The sequence below is a fragment of the Mangifera indica genome, unplaced genomic scaffold (genome assembly GCF_011075055.1).
Source record: "Mangifera indica cultivar Alphonso unplaced genomic scaffold, CATAS_Mindica_2.1 Un_0003, whole genome shotgun sequence".
NCBI lineage: Eukaryota > Viridiplantae > Streptophyta > Magnoliopsida > Sapindales > Anacardiaceae > Mangifera > Mangifera indica.
In genome coordinates, this window is record NW_025401095.1 from 1083975 (window position 1) to 1103112 (window position 19138).

The following is a 19138-nucleotide window of genomic DNA, read 5'->3' on the forward strand; positions in this document are numbered from 1 at the left end:
TTGAGCATCATACAAAGTTAGTTATTCAATATTCCCATAAAATAGAGGTAATATTATAAGCACTATCCCCTTAACCTGAAAGCAAGATTCAAATTACTTGTATTCATGCCAAAAAAGGCGCATGCCAATATGAACATTTCAAGGCATAAATTTGATGAATTTTATAGTTGATTTGGTGATTGAATTGTGAATTTATTTGAGATTTGTTGTGTTTTAATTGTATTTATATGAGATTAAATCAAACTTTTATGTAAATTGGACAATTTGGTCATTTTTGCATTGGATTTTGAAATTTATCATATTACTCTAAATGTGTGCTAAATCTTAAGATCCTTTAGGTAATATTGTAAATGTTGAACCAGGACAACTTCAAGCTTTGCACTCTAAAGGGGTTCACAATATTTGTCCTTAGAGTACTCTAAATGTTGGTTTAGGATTACGATTAAAACTATTATATTCTAAGGGTTTTTTTTTTGTGGTAATTTTCAATTTTAACATGGTGTACTGTTAGCATAAAATCTGAAATAAATTATTTGAATTGGGGCTAAAAGAAAAAGCGAAGGAGGATGCAAAAATAACATGCATGAAAAGAAGAGCAAGATTCAAGACTAAGAAAATAAACGTGAGAGAAGGTCATAGATTTAAAATGTTATTTTTACACGTATATAACATTTTATATGATTTTTATTATCTTTAAGAATGTGCTAGTGAATCTCTAAGAATGTGCTAGTGAATCTCGAATAATTAATCCTCACTCTCAAATGTTTGATTTATTGGTGTGACTTTTTAGGTTTATCATAGTATAATCGTGAGCTCTCTTTTGGATGATCTAAAAGTGTATCTAAAAACTCAATGATTATGATAATTATCTAGTTTTATGTCATAACCCTTAAATCATGATGAAAAAATGTTCTATTAAACCGAATATCCCTAACTGTACATTATGTGTAAGTGATATCTCTATATTATCTAATCTAAATTGATTTCAAGCTCATGGATCGTCAAAACCCTAATTTCGATTTTATACAAATTGTCAATTTATATATTCATAACATGTTATCACGATCATCCTTCATATGAGTTACATTGTATTTTGGATAGAGATTTTTGTTTTCAATTTTTATCAATATTTGCTCCGAAATTTAGATCCAAGTTAAATCAGTAGATATTCAAAACTCAATACTTTTTGAGTCAACAGATCTTATCTTGATCATCATTTGTCTCTACATACAAATAACACATGACCAATATGACTTTTATACATAATATGGTTAGCCTCGTATTTATATACTATATGAATCACGTGCATTTGCATCGGATTTGACCATGACATCTCAGGTTAAAGGATTATTTCATTCACTAGTACAATAATATGATAAGTCACTAACTACAATTTAATGATCATATGACTTATCGTTATTGGTTACATTCAAAAAACAATTCTCTACTTTTTAATTCATACTAATATCTTAATGATATAACTATCATCATCACCTTGTACTAGTGTCATCTCATGAATTTCAACAAAGACATTCAATATGTCTATTATGTGATATTATTGCCTAACTTTTATCACATCCATAGGAAACAATTTGATGATTCAATTTATATATTAAATGAGTCATCCATATAGCTCACATATATATTTTCTATTAACACAAATAAAGGAATTAATTTTATGCATATGAACAAAAGATTTATTTCTTTTATTAAAAAATTATTACAAGTGTATATACAAGATAAGACGCCTTGAAATTTATATATTAAATGAGTCATCCATGTAGCTCACATATATGTTCTCTACTTATGGTTTTTTTCTGTATCATTATCTCTCTAGTTTTAATGAATTCTCTTAAAATTTGATATTGTCACTAAATATGTTTGGGTTTCTGGTGTGCCTTTGGTTCCTTTGCTTATGCAATAACACCAATATCTTTCCATGTTTAGAACTACACCAAGTTCGAATATGAACTTGCTTATCCATATAGTTTCTTTTGCTCTTTCTGAAGTAGTAATATATTCAACCTTTGTAGTAGAGTTAGTTGTGGTTGATTTTTGGAACTTTTCCAACTAATCGTGTCTCTATTACATATGAAAATGAACCTTAACATAGACTTCCTATTGTCAACATCCAACTAGAAATTGTATTATAAGTATTCTTGAATGTTTAACTTTAAACATCCATAACTCAGAAGAAGATTTTTAGTTCTTCTTAAGTAGTTGATGATTGATTTTACAATTAACCAATATTTTCCCCTTGGATTCACCCGATAATTGCTTATAAAACTTATGAAGAATGTTATAGAAGGTCTTATACATAACATTGCACACATTATGCATTCATTATTGCTCTTCATAAGTCTTTGTACCCTATCTTTAGAAAGATAAAAATCATAAGTGAAGGGCAAAAGTCTTCCTTTTGAATTTCCCATGTTAAACATTTTCAACAACTTTTCTATGTGTAATTTTTGCGATAATCTAATCATCCTTTTCATTTTATCTCTATAGATACAAATTCCAAGGACATAGGTCGCATCTCCTAAGTCTTTTATTGAGAAAGTTCTTAATTACCAAATTTTAACCTCATTCATCATGCCAATGTCATTACCGATTACAAGTATGTCATCTATATATAATATGAGAAATGTAATGGTATGATTCTTAACTCATTTGTAGACATAGGAATCGTCCAGATTCTTTTTGAAACCAAATAATTTGATTGTTTCATCGAATCAGATGTTTTAGCTTCTTGAAATTTGCTTCAATCCATAAATGGATTTATGCAACTTGCACACTTTATGTCTTTTAGCAACGACTACAAATATATGTTTTCCTATATGAATCTATTGAAGAATGTTGTCTTGACATCCATTTGTCAAATTTCATAACTATGGTATGTTGCGATAACTAGTATTATCTAGATGGATTTAATCATAACTATGAGCAAAAAGTTTTCCCTATAATACAACCCTTGTTTTTTAGTATAATCTTTTACTACTAGCCAAGTTTTATAGGTCTCTACTTGTCTATCCTTGCCAATCATTTCTTGAAAACCCACTTACAGCCTATAGAAACAATTCCTTTTGATAGATCAATAAGTATCCATACTTGATTAGCATGCATGGATTTCATTTCAAAATTCATTGCTTTTAGCCATCTACTTGAATTAGTATCCAGTACAGCTTTCTTATAACTTCTAGGATCCTCACCATGATTTATTTCTCCCACTAAGTAGGATTCAAAATCCTACTTATGAAGAAATTTGTATCTTTTCGGAGGTCTAGACATTTTAGAAGATTTTTGTCTTGGAACTATAATATCTAATACTGAGGTTTATTGAGTATACAGTCCAATCTTAATAATATCGGTTTGAGGTTCTTGGAACTCTTTATCGAGCTTAATATTTCTTCCAACGATTCTCTTTTGAGAAAATGTGCATTCCTATTGACTGTTATCCTTTGATCTATCAGGTTGTAAAAGTAATATCCTAAACTATCTTTCTGATATCTTATGAACTGACCATTCTTTGATTTAACATTTAGCTTATCTATTTTAATTATTTTAACATAAGTTGGACATCCCTAAATTTTCATATAATTAAGGTTGGGGTATTTATAATACTATAACTTATATGATGTTTTCTGGATAGATTTTGGCAATACCTAATTTAGGATGTGCACAGCAATTTGGAGGGCATATCCTCACAACGACATCAATAAGTATGTAAAGCTTACCATATCTAATAAGATATTATCCCTCGTTTCAGATATACTATTATGTTGAGATGTATATGAAGGAGTCATTTAGGAAAATTATTCTATTGTCCTTCAAGAACTCCTAAAATCTGCACTCAAGTATTCTTCTTCACGATTTGATCGTAAAATTTTAATACTCTTTCTAGTTTTTTTTCTACTTCATTATTGAATTCTCTGAACTTTTCAAAGGATTATAATTTGTATTTCATTAAATACACATACCCATACAAAGAATAATCATTGGTGAAGGTAATAAAGTAATGAAAACCTCCCTTGGCCATATTATTAAATGGTCCATATACATCTGTATGTATTAACTTTAGTAATTTTTTGGTATGTTCCCCTTTATTCTTAAAGGAAGATTTGATCATATTTCCTTTGGGATATGATTCATATGCAGGATAGGCTTTAGAACCTTGCGAACTTAAAAGCCTACTTTTTTCCAAGTTGAATCAATTTTTTTCTCTAATGTGACCTAATCTATAGTGCCATAAAACCTTGGGGTCTGTTTCACTTCGAATTCTTTCATTAGTAATATAATTTATTATATGATAATAATTCAGTTTCAATACATACAAACCATTTGTATTTACAACTTTGCCCACTAAAACATTTTCAAAAAATATTAAACATTCATTTCCATTAAACTGGACATTATAACCAAGTTTACACAATGCATAAACAAAAATGATGTTTTTAATGGTTTTTACAAAATACAAAATTATAGTCTCAAAACATGTCTTGATGGTAGTTATATATGGCACGCCTCCATGGCCTCGACTACAACTCTTACGCCTTTTGTCATCTTCAAAATGATCTCGCCTTGTAAGAAAGTACAACTATTCAAAAGTGCTTGCGTGGAAACACACACATGAGATTTAGCTGTTGAATCTAGAATCCAAGAATGATGATTTGAATCCAAACTTAATTTGAATGCAAGAAGGATTATCTGAATCCAAACTTAATTCAAATTCAATAACTTGATAATGGATTATACCTATTTTGTTCTTCTTAAGACTCTCCAAGTATTAAGGGCAGTTCTTTTTTCAATGTCCATCCTACTGACAATGGAAACAATTCTGTTTAGCCTTTGCCTTTTCTGCCTTGGTGGTACCCTTCTTAAAATTCCTCTTCTTCAGTCTAACATTTGAACCCTTTTTCTATTGCTTTTGGGGCTTTTTGTTTGCTTTGCTGGTATAAGCCATGTAGACATCCATGTGTCTTGAATCTTTCTTCCCTTGCTTATAATATTCTTGAAGCTTATTAATAACTTGGGAAATGTTCACTCTATTCTATTCAAATTATAATTGGTTATAAATGGTTTGTAACTCGATAGGAAGAACTGCAAAATCAAATTCACTTTGACGTGGTCTAGCAGAACCATGCCTTATATGTCGAATTGTCCAATTCTGCAAGGCAATCCTTCTTTAAGCTATATTGAAAAACGAAGCACATAACTCGTATTTTACCACTCTTGAGTTTTTCTTTAGTTTAGAGATCCTTATTCAATGAGGCTAACATGTAGCCTTGAGCTCTCCTATTATTTTCAACCTATGCTTTGAATGTCTTACATTTCTTGTCGGAGGCATTTAGAGCTATCTTGATGGGAAACGATGCTTCTAAGATGTAAGCGATTTTTTCAAAGTCCAGAATTATTCAAATGTTTTTTAACTAGTATTTGAAATTCGATCTAGTAAAAAATGTTGTTGTCCATTATTCTTAGGAGCACATTCTGGCCATTTTCGTTTTTTATCATAAATATTGAAAAAAGCATTGCATAGAAAAATTAGTTTTTGTTAGTATCTCATATATATACCAATTTAAACCTTTTATTACATAATCTCATTACCTCCGACTATTTTATTCAAATCTTGTACTTATATAGGATCCAAAAATTTCATTAGATTAAATTTCTAGTAGGGAATCAAATTCTTATTAAACTTAATTAACTTTATATAATATAAATCTTAGTTAATTAAATTTCATAAGTAGGAAACCCTTTTTCATTTATATCTTTATATAAATCTCGATTCATTTTTCATGCTTTTTGCTTTGGATACCTCACATAATATAAATTTTGGTATCCGTGGCTAATTAAATCCGAACTATTATATTTTCCTAAAATGATAATTTTTATCATGTTCTCACATAATAGAAATCTTGGTTATGATAAAAATAACCATCTAAAAACAAAATAAACTTAATTTCATGATATAAATTTCATATCCCTCACATAATATAAATATTGAGATATTAAAATTTATATTATAGAATTTAGTTATTCTATGATAGGAGAAATTAATTTAATAATTTCAATTAGAGAGATTTACGTTTAATTAAGTTCATTTTAGCATGATATATATACTTCTCATATATGCATAATATAAAACATGGTGAGACCATCATGAGGTTTTCGAAATACATTTTAGTGGCAAACTATTTATCTAAGTTCATATCTTCTTTCGGATCACCTTTTAAATCACCTTCGGGTCTAGGTGCTTAGATTATATCCCAAACTTTGGTACACGGGTTTGAAATAAAATTAAATAAATAGGATGAGGTTATTTAATACAACCCCATAATTAAAAAATATTACAACTCAATTATTTAAACTTTGAAAAATGACAGATTACATCCATGATCATTCCTAAATAATCCATGCATCATTTAAATTAACATTTAATTTAACTTATGAACTTATTCATAACCAATTAAACATTAATCTATCAAAAATGACATAATCAAATATTGAATTAACATCATGCAATGATTCAAGCATAAATGACAAAGTATGCATATATATAAAATCCAAATATTCATAATATTTAATTTTAATTCAAAACCATGAATAAAAGAAAAAGGGCACATGCAATATTTTACATTTCTAATCTTTATTTTATGAATATATCAATATCATGCCTATTTTAAATCATTTATTTATTTGCATTATGATTATATAAAGGTACATACAACATTTGATGTGCCACCACTTTTATAATATGAATATATTCAAGTTCATGTCAACATATGATCATATCTAACACTTAATCACATTAAATACAAGTTGATAAATATGCGAAATTTATTATTTAATCAAATTAAACTAAATTATACATTAACCGTTCACAACACATATATGTCCATTACCATTCAACATATCATGAATATTCTTTTACCATGCATCATAATTTTAGTTTATATGGAATTACATTAATCTCTTAAAATATAATATTTGCCCAAAAAGCTTTATCATCATTAAAACGATTCTTTAACATGTTTAAATTAAAGTTTGAAAATCTAGAATTTTTAATATAAACAATTCAGTATATATGTGCACATACATTAACATATCACCATATATTAATGTTGTCTATGCATATACTATAGATGCATTCCTCTAATTCATGCATTTCATGCACAATACATAAAATAACATCAAGAAAAATCACAATGTATATCATATACACTAGGAGGCTGAAACATGCATCTCATTCATCAAGATTCAAACTTTAATATTCAAGCTAAAATCACATAACATACCATACATGCATGGCCCTAATTCATGTATTTCATGTACTACACATAAAATTGACATAAAAATTAGCATGTTTATCATCATGCATCCATCATCTATGACTCAAAAATTCATTCCATAAGCCAAAAAGCACATGCATGTCTAAATCAAACATATTCTCATGCATCCCATGGACATTTCATCATATACATGTCATATATCACATGTTCTTCATCTTAAAATCATTAGAACATGGAATGAAAATAAAAAACCCAGCTAAGCAGGTTCAGTCGAGAGCTTCAACAAGAGAACATGCTTGAAAAATTGATTCTAAGGCAAATCTATAACATGCATGCATACATGTGATACATATACATAATCTTACACACAAAAATCATATATTTGGCTTTAAAATCAACATGCAAGGAGCCATTTGAAAAAAAAAGTGAAAAGAAGGATGCAAAAACAACATGCATGCAGAAAAAAGCATGAATCAAGGCATAGAAAATAAACATGAGAAAAGGTCATAGATTTATACCTACTCCTTTGCTTCCTATATTGGTATAGGATGATAGATGTAGTCCTATAAGTGTAAGACCTCCAAAAAAAGTCCACCACCAAGCAACAAATCTTCCTTGGCCGAGAGCCTTAAGAGTGAAAGTGAGAGGATTATTTTTTTGGTATGTGAGAGAAATAAAATGGTTAAAATAAATTAGTTCATATAAAATGAACTAAAACCCTTCTTTTACAATGGTGGCCAATTTATATTTTTAAAATTCTTTTTTGGCCTACTAAATTCTCAATTTAAAGTATTGTTATGCATGTTTATCCATTATATACCATATCTACCCTAATTTCATTTTACTAACATCTTAACTTTTAAAATGTTACTTTTGTGCCCATATAACATTTTATATGATTTTTATTATCCTTTGAAATGTGCTAGCTAACCTTGGATAATTAATCCTCAATCTCAAAGGTTTGGTTTGTTGGTGCGACCCTTTACGTTTATTGTGGCATAGTCATGAGTCCTTTTTTTAGATGATTTGAAAATACATTCAAAAACTCAATAACTATGGTAAACATATAACAATGTGGCATATGTTAGGGTGAGTGCCCTAGAGTCCATCGTATTTGACATTTGTTGATGCAATTTTATATTAATTATTAATAAAAAGATTTACGATTATTCTATTCATATGTGTTTACTTGTATGATAGTATGAATAATATGCCTTTAGAATTGTAGAACTGTGACAAAGGGATCATACGACTAATCATGAGAACCTTATGTACTTATTAAATCGCTATTCCAGAAACATCTGTAAGTGACAATAATCATGACAACGATAAGGCCGAATACCAATGAGATATATCACATACTCAGCACCAAGGCACATAGCCATCTAGTTCAGTTCAAGTATGTGTGATAAAGATGTAGTTTTTGGATATTTCCTCACTTGATCGGTGGGATGCACCACATATGTACTTAAGGTAAGGGCTATCTCTAGATGGTAGTTTAGTAGTTTCGATCAATTTATATGGTAAAGGAATGAACTACTATCAGAGATTTTTCTATGTGATCAAGGTGTCCCAATTAGATAGCCCAATAGGTCGTTTGACATGTGCACAATACACAATAATAGCTTTCACCAGAGTTTCAGATATGCTGATTCATGTCAGGGCACCAAGGTGCCATAATGTAATCTTATTTAGTTTATGAATGGAACACTGGTTTTGGTGGAGGATCTATGTTAGGGCACTGAGGTGTTATAGTATAAACTTATTTAGCTTACAAATGGAATGATCCAAGTAGAGGCTCATGGACAAGCAACTGGAGTGCCAGTTACACCCTCTATTAATAGTGTTGCCATCTATTAGGTTATAGAGGAGGTTCTAAGATAGAATAGAAAGGTGTCGGCTAGTGTTGTACACCTAGTTCAAGCCCTATAGATGCTAGATCAACATTCAGATACTAATTTACCCTTTTAATAAAATAGAGGGAGTGTAGGGGCATCTTGAGTAGAGTTTAGTGGCAGTAGCAGATAACAAACACATCTTATTTATAACCTGTCTAGTTATCATTAGACCCTAGAGTTTAGAGGTTGTTCAATGATAGGGGGATTACTAGTTGAGGAGTGGCTAGAGGCAGTAAAGGATGCCATAAGGATCTACTCTATGATAGATGTTGATAAGATATAATATGCCAACCTCATATTGAAAGATGACACTAAGGTTTGGTTATAGACGCTGTGTGGGGCCTATCAAGTTTTAGAGATGACATGGGCTAACTTCAAATAAACCTTTGAGTCAGAGTATTTTTTAGCTAGTGTCGTGTATGTAAAGGCACATGAGTTCATCCATCTTAAACATAGGAACATCTAGGTCAGGGAGTTCTTGACTAAGCTAAACTCATTAGCCAAATATACTTTTGGTGTGGCTAATTTAAAGAGACACAAGCTTGATGTGTTTATGAGAGGGTTGAGACTAGACATAGCCAAAATTGTTATAATAGGGAATAATCCTCGTAATACTTTTTCAAAGGCCTTTAGTTGAGCACTAAGATCTAAGACCAAGAGGTAGCATATGACTAAAGACAGAGAATTGTTAAATGAGCCTACACCACTAGCCCTGGTGCAAAGACAAACTCAGTTAACTATTAGAGGCAATCAAGAGAGAGGCAGAAGATATGGTCCTAATAGACATAGCAGAGGTCAGTTATTATTTCACACTTGTCCTTTATATACTTTAATTGACTCTAATGCCATACATTGTTTTATTGCTAGAGGTATAATTGAGAGATTAGGACTAGAGCCTTCAGTAATCCTTAGATCATAATAAAGATGCTAGATAGGGACCAGGTTTACAACAATTCAGTGTTTTATGAGAGAAACATTTTCTGAAAGGTTGTGAGATGGGGCCTGATAATCATAGACATGCTAGACTTTAATGTGATACTTGGCATTGATTTCCTAAGTAGATATGAAGCAGAAATATACTATAAGAAGAAGAAAGTTAGATTCAATATGGATAATAGTGAGTAATTCACATTCAAAGAGGGTCAAATCCTCAGCATAATTATAAACATCATTAAGGCTAAGAAGATGCTAAGTATGAGGTGTATGGCGTACTTGGTGCATGTGGTTCAAAAATTAGTAGAGATAGTTTTAGGCATAAAAGATATTATAATGGTGCAAAAATTTCTAAATGTATTCCCTAATAACCTTCCAAGGTTAATACCTGAAAGAAAGTTAAAGTTTAGCATCGAGTTTACCTTAGGCATAACACCAATTTCTAAAACCCCATATAGAATGACCCTAGCTAAATTTTACGAGTTAAAGAAATAATTACAAGAACTGCTAGATAGTGGATTCATTAGACTGAGCCATTTATTATAAGGTGCACCGATCCTCTTTGTAAAGAAGAAAGATGGATCAATGAAGATGTGCATTGACTATAAAAAGTTTAGCAAGGTGATAGTGAAGAATAAGTACCTACTCTTAAGGATTGATGATTTATTTGACTAGCTCAAGGGTGTCTTGGTGTTCTTTAAAATAGATTTGAGGTCAGGGTATCATCAAGTCATAATGGTAAGGCAAGATATGTCTAAGACTACCTTCAAAACCAAATATAGGCATTATGAGTTTGTGGTCATGCCTTTCGAATTGACCAATGTCTTGGTAGTATTTATAGATCTCATGAATAGGGTGTTTCAAGATTGTCTGAATAAGTTCTTGGTAGTATTCATCAATGACATCCTGGTTTACTTTAGAACTCGAGATAAGTATGAACAATATTTGAGATTTGTGCTCTAAAAGCTAAAAGAGAGGAAATCATTAGAAAAGGTCTTTAAGTGTGAGTTTTAGCTGGATAACGTGGCATTTCTAGGTCATGTCATTTGAGCAGATGGTATATCAGTGGATCCTAACAAAATTGAGGTAGTACTAGAGTGCCAGATGCCTGAGACAAATAAGATGAGCAAGAGGTTTCTAAGATTAATAGGCTATTATAGATATTTTATTGAGGGATTCACCAAGTTAGCTTGACCCCTCATAGAGTTAACATGTAGAGAGCTTCCTTTTAGATAGTCAAAGGCTTATGAATATAGTTTTCAAAAATTGAAAAAAAGATTAACCTCGATTCCTATCCTTGCTTTGCCAAGCCAAATGAGGGTGAGGAATATGATTTATACATAAATTCCTCACACCATGATTTTGGAGTAATACTGATGTAAAAAGGAAAGGTGATAGCTTATATTTCCCACTAGTTAAAAGAGTATAAGACTAGATACCTTACTTACAACTTTAAGTTAGCAACTGTGGTGTTTACACTTAAGATATAACAATACTAGATATGTGCGGTAAAGAGCAACATTTACACAAATCATAAGAACCTTAAGTATTTTTTCACCTAAAAATAATAGAATATAAGACAAAAATGGTGGTTGGAAATAGTAAAAGACTGTGATTGCGATATTAAGTATCACTCAGGGCAAAACCAACATAGTTGTAGATACTTGGAATAAGAAAATAACTTATCACAGATTATCGCTTACTGTGAGCTACAATAAGAGTTGGTGAAAGACCAAATTGAGGTAATTACAAGGCATTTGGTAGGTCTCCAGATTCAGTCAACCCTTTTAGATGATATCTATATAACACAGACTTCAGATAAAGGATGTCTATAAATCAAATAGAAAATGATTGAAGAGGTAGAGATAGAGTTCATTATGTTAGAAGACATCATAAGGTTTCAAGGATGGATATGTGTTCCATGAGAACAAAGCTTGAGAGATAAGATCCTTGTAGAGGCATACGATTCCCTTTACACTATCTATCATAAAAGTGTAAAGATGTATTAGAGGATTTGAAAAAGATGTTTTGGTGGCTAGGAATGAAGAAAAACATTGCAAACTTTGTGGCTAAACGCCTTGTGTGTCAACAAGTAAAGGGTGAACATCAAAGACCATCTGAACTTTTATAATCTCTTAGTATTCTTAAGTAAAAATGGGAATACATATCGATGGACTTCATGGTTAGATTGTTGAGGGTCAAAGGTGGTTATAATGTATTATGGGTCATAGTTGACTGGTTGACCAAGTTAGCACATTTGATAACATCTAAAAACACTATGAGTATAGATTAATTAGGTCAAATCTATGTGAAGGAGATTGTTAAACTCATGAAGTACCTAGGATGATAGTATCAGATCAAAACACTATGTTTCTCTTAGTATTTTGGTAGAGTATATAGAAATCCTTAGGTATAAGATTGGTATTTAGCATAACATATCATCTGCAGACCGATAGAAAGACTAAAAAAGTCAATTAGGTGATTGAGGACATGTTAAGGGTTTGTTGCTTAGATAGAAAAATAAGTTAGATGGATGCGTGATGGAACTTGCTTATAATAATAGTTATCAAACAAACATCAGGATGACTCCTTATGAGGCTTTGTATGGTAAGAGATGTAGATCATCGTTGCACTGGGATGAGATAAAAGAGAAAGATGCCCTAACTTAATCATTTGGATTCGAGCTAACTTAGATGATGATTAAAGATGTGAGGATAATAAAAAAAAGGATGAAGCAAGCTTAAGACCCTCAGAAAAGTTACATAGATTAAAGGAGACCTGATCTTGAGTTTCAGTTAAATGATAAGGTGTTCGTCAGAGTAGCCCCCTAAATACATGTTATGAGATTTAGTAGGAATAACAAGTTAGCACTGAGATTTGTGAAACCCTTTAAAATATTAAAGTGTGTAGGTAAAGTTGCCTATTGGTTTGCTTTACTAGTGAGCATAAATTAATGACTCCATTTATATGCTCAGTGTTGGGGATATTGAGTTAGAGGATGATTTGGTCTACGAGGAATGTCTAGTTCAAATATTAGATTGGCAAGTTAAAAAGCTTAAACATAAGTAAATTTCCTTAGTAAAAATTTTTTAGAGGAACCACTGAGTTGAGGAGACTATATAAGAGGTTAAGTAAGATATGTAACAAAGGTTTTCACATTTGTTTGAGTTTCGAAGACAAAATTCATATTAAGGGGGAAGATTGAAACACTAGTAGATAAGTCTAAAAGCATTTTAGTCTTTTTCCTAGTTTTAAATTCAATAGTTAATGAATTTCATATATAAATGCTCATGTATATAGGCATACATGACTGTGTTTGGTTAACAAGAAGTCAAATAAGTGGATCAAATTATGATCATAACAAAATAAAAAGTTGCTTTAGTTATAAAATTAGATACACGACTGTGTATGACCTATACATGCCCGTGTATAATATCTTGGAATTAAAATAAAAGTGTGATAACCCTAATTCTCTAACATTATCATTCACAGTCATAGAAAACAAAGAGTAAGAGAGAGAGAAAAAGCAATTTTGTCACCTGAAGAGTTGTTATTGATAACTAGAACACCATAGCCATGCAAGGGAAACATTTTAGTTAAAATCCAAGTAAGTGACATGACTTCCTTTATTTGATCATAAAATTTTAGAATTTTTTTCTTGTTAGACACATGATCTAGAGATGTTTAAAGATGATAGTGATGTATTTGACTTCGCATGTAAATATGATAAGCCATGTGCATGCCTAGTCTCTTGAGTGTATGAAATTAGTAAAAATTAGGGTTTATATTAATATGAATTGTGATGTGGGTGTATGTCCTTACATGTGTGTGATGGATGTTAAAAGAGTTGGTGCAAAATAGGTTGTTTGATTAATGTATACATATCAAAGAACAGTAACAACATGATTATGGCATGGATATGATATGTTTTGGCTTGATAATATGATAATGCCTTAGAAGTGATCATGTATAAATCATATTGCATGTTTTCCATTGTGTATACTTGTTTAAGACTTTTTAGAGACATGGTTGGAACTAGTTGGTGTGGTTTTAATGCTTATGTTGCATTTGTATAACATAGAAACCCTTAAGACATGATTTCCAAAATGTGACATACGACTGTGTATATTCCTATACACGTTCATGTGTCATTCTAGAAAATTTGAAAGTCTAAGAATCTTATGCTAGTTTTGAGGAAAAGTATACATGATCATATGGTATGAGACACATACCCATGTATAGCTTTCTAAAACTGGACGGTATGTAGTAAAAGACACATGGTAGCTATAAGAGGATCTTTGTGCATAGGGGTGTGTCCAAGTTAACTCCCTTGTGCACTTATTTTATGCACAACTTAATGATAAGTGCCACAAACTCGTATATATGGAGTTAAAAGGTACATAGACATGGATAGAAAAGAACACGACCATGTACCCTAGACAAAAGCAAAGAACGATTATACCTCCTAGGTTGTATGTATGGAGGAAGAGTTAAGCAAAAGAATAAAAAGCCATCAAAGGATAAAAAATTCAAGAAAGACATTGATTAGATGTCTGACTACATGGACAATGGCACAAGCTCAGACTAAGTTGAATCTATGTCAAAAGTCAATAACTTTAAAGATTATGTCACTTATTTAGATAGTTATCATCTATATACGGAAGTGACAATAATTATGATAACGATAAGGCCAAACACCCATGAAATGAATCATGCACTCAGCGCCAAGGCGTATAGCCACCTAGTTCAGTTCAAGTGTCCATGGTAATGATATGGCTTTTAGATATTTCCTCACATGATCAGCGTGTTTATGGGTTATTCTAATTATATTGCCTTTTGGCAAGTTTTATAATTATGATCATGCATTAAAGTTTTCAAATAATAAAGTTATGCACATCTTTTTTAGTATATTTCTATTAGAGGTATGTATTTGAGAAGGGTTGTTACATTATCTCTCTCAAATTATGTCCTAGGATACATATTTTTTAAAAGGTATACATCATGGGACATGGGTAGAAATCCTTTCTTGGATTCTTCTATTTTGGTCAAAACCTTGTTTATGTACATGTTTTAACTTAGGCCCAGTAGTCTATGTTCTCTATCTTAGTAAATTTTATTTCTAAGAATATAGACTGCTTCTCTTGAGTCTTTCATGGAGAAACACATAGATAACCAAGCCTTCACCGATTGCAAGTTTGGTATCTTATTTCCAATAATCAAGATGTGATCGACATATAATACCAAAAATATAATCATACTCCCACTAACCTTCTTATGCACAAATGGTTCATCTTTATTTTTGATGAATCTAAACTTATGAACAACTTTATCAAAATGAATATTCCACTTTTTTGAAGCTTACTTAAGTCCATAAACGAACTTTTCTTGCTTGCATACTTCGTCTCCTTGTCCGATAAGAATGAAACCATCGGGTTGAACTATATAGGCGTCCTTTACAAGGTTACCATTTAGGAAGGTAATATTGACATCTAACTAAAAGATTTCATAGTCATAGTACACAACTATAATAAGTATAATCCTAATAGACTTAAAACGATCGACAAAAAAGTTTTATCATAGTTGATACCATACTTCTAAGTGAAACCTTTGACAACTAGTTATGTATTATAGGTATACATGTTACCTTCAATGTTAGTTTTTCTTTTGAAAACCCATTTGCACCCTATGAATTTGACCTATTCAAGTGCATCCACTAGAATATATACTCAGTTCTAATACATAAAATCTATTTTAGATTTCATGGCATCCAACCATTTATTAGATTTTGGACTTGAAATAGCCTTATCATAGGTCTTAGGTTTATCATCATTGATGACTAATAAATCACCGTGCTGAGTCAGAAGGAAACAAAATCTCTCTAGCTTATAATGTACTCATGTAGATTTATTAGCTCTTGTGTATGTTTAGGTTATTCTACTTGAAGTAGAGGAATTTCCTCATTATGATCAACCATCTATAATGACATATCTTCATGTCTAACATCTATGGTATCTTATGGTTCAAGAAATTTATTGAGTTTTACCCTTTTTCGACTAGTTTTCTTGAGAATAAATTTTTTCTCGAAGAACATATTGGTGCAAGCAACAAAGAATTTTTGCTTCTTTGGATTGTAAAAGCAGTATCCTTTAGTAACCTTAGAATACCTCACAAGATGCATTTTTTAGACTTAGCGTTCAACTTATTAAAAGTCAATTTTTTAACATAAGCTTCATAGTCCTAAATCCTCAAGTAATCTAGATTAGGCTTTTGCCTAGTCCACAACTCATATGAAATTTTATCCATAGATTTAAATAGGACATAGTTCAGTGTATAGGCAGTAGTTTATAGGGTATGACCTTAGAAAGACATGGATAGATTGGTAAAACTCATCATAGACCTAACTATTTCCATCAAGGTCTTATTCCTTCTTTTAGTTACATCATTATGCTATAGAATACGAGGAAAAGTAAGTTGAAATACTATCTTATTTTCCTTTAGGTATTGTCTAAATTTAGTACTGAGGTATTCCCCTTTTCGATCGTTTCAAAGGATTTTAATTTGTCACCTTTTTTTATCATTTTGAAAGACTTTAATTTGTTTCCCAAGTTGTTTTTCTACTTAATTTTTTAGTTATTTGAATTCATCAAAACATTCAGACTTGTGTTTGATAAAAAACACATAGTCATATATACTAAAGTTATTAGTAAATATGATGTAATAGGTTTCCTTATATTTGTTATGCACTGTTATAGACCCACACACATCGTTGTGTATGATTCATAACCTTTCACTATGTTTAGTAAATGGTGTTTTGGTCATTTTACCTAATAGACACGATTCGCATTCATCATATGAATGATAGTTAGATGATTACAAGATTATTTGTTCAAAAAGTCTTTATATATGTCTCGGTTCTATATGGCTTAGCCTGCAATGCCATTGATATGTGGTATTCAAATTATTTGATTTTAATCGTTTATTATTTGTATATTGAGAATTTCGTTGTCCAGTTTTAAAATATATAAACCATTATACAATTTAGTTATTCCATAAAGAATATTATAAATATCCCTTTTTTCTAAAATAGATATAAAAACTAAATTTCTAGAAACATAAGAAACATAATAACAATTTCTTAATTCGACTATATTGTAGTCCTTACGACTAATGCAACAACTTATGCTTTATTTCTAACATGTAGGTTAACCTCTCCTTTGATGAACAATCTACTATATTGCAATCCCTACATATAAGAACAAATACGAGAACTATAGATGAATAAAAAGAATAGTTTATCTTAATGGCAAACATACATGAAGTAGGAGCTTCAATTGCCTTATTCTTCTTATTTTCTAGAAAGGCCTTGCAATGTCTCTTCTAGTGACCTCACTTGCCTTAATAGAAGTAAACAACCTTTCATTTCCTTACACCACCTATAAGTGAAGTAGTCAATCAAGTTGCTTTTTTGCTTTAGGCTTGGGCTTGGCTTAGCGTTGTCTTTGTCCTTAGCTTTGAATTTTAATGCTTACGTATCAACCACAAGTACAGTAGTCAAAACTACCTTTTGTATTTCTTGTTTAGCTTGTTTGAGGATCTACAACAATTACTCAAGGGTTTTATCCTTTTCGTTTAGGTTAAAATTCATAATGAAATTAAGTCATGATTTAAGAAGGGATTTTAGCATCAGATCAATGACAAACTTATTATCCATGATGAAACCTAAGCTTGCTAACCACTTAATATAGCTAATTATCTTGACCATATTAGGGCTAACTTGTCCTCTCTTAGAGAGTTTGCAATCAAACAACACATTTGATACCTCATATCATTTATCCCTCACACAAGTATCATATAACTCTCAAATGTGTGCAAGTATAGATTATGCATCCATTTTTCTTATGTTGTTTTTGAAGCTCAGGTGACATAAAAGTCAGCATGAGGCATTGAACTTCTATGGAGTCATCAAGATACTTATTAAAAGTACCATTTAACTCATGCATGGCATTGGGATCAAACTCAAAGGGTAATAACCCCTCAAAGATATACAACCTCTTCTTCTAACGTAAAATAATTTGAAGATTTTTGTACCAATTAGTTAAGTTTCTTCTAGTAAATCTATTTTCTTTTTCGAGAATTGATCAATACATTGGGTTTGACATGGTGATTTTGTGATCTATAATTTACAAATGAAAAAATTAGTAATTTTATTTAATATCCATTTTAATTATGGAATTAATAATTAAAATGCACTCACTATTTTCATTAAGTCAATAGCCATCACTATTGAACTTGGGGTGTTCTAATTAATCCTAGTGGATTAAAACCCGATTGTATTAATTCTTCCATTTGCTTTAGCGAACAAGTTCAAATTAATCGAATGGATAAATTTCAAATTAATCACCAAAAGCCCATATGTCAAGCGAGGTGTTAACCTAACAAATCATACGACCTCAAATGTAACTCCCAACATCAGTAGGGTGGATAGTATATATCTCTTTGCATCGACAAATACATTCCCTACTCATGCCTCTAATATACTTCACTTTCACTTTAGTGAACAAGCAAAGGATATTAGCTAAGTCGGACCTAATATGATCATCACCTAATTTTCTACTTAATAGAAGTGTACCCTTCGTTTTGGTGAAAAAAACTTTCAATGAATGGGGGATTAATTTATGTATCATACTAGAAGAGACTAATTCAATCTTATACTTAATATTTAAATTGAATGTTTTATTATTTAGTCTTATCAGATTTTAGCACATGTCAGGTGATATTTGCAAAATAAAATCTATACATAAATTTTACAATGTAAAAATAAAATGTGCCAATACATATTCATAACAATGTTAAGCCCTTCAAGCCAAAAAAAGTTTGACTAGTCAACTTAGGTGAATCTTTCATCTTCGGGTCTTCGCGTTTGTCCTTTTGTTTTTAGTCTTCAATTATTATATAGCTTTGTTTCCTAATTACATATTTCTAAGGAAAATTAAAAAAAAAAACCTAATATAAAAAGGA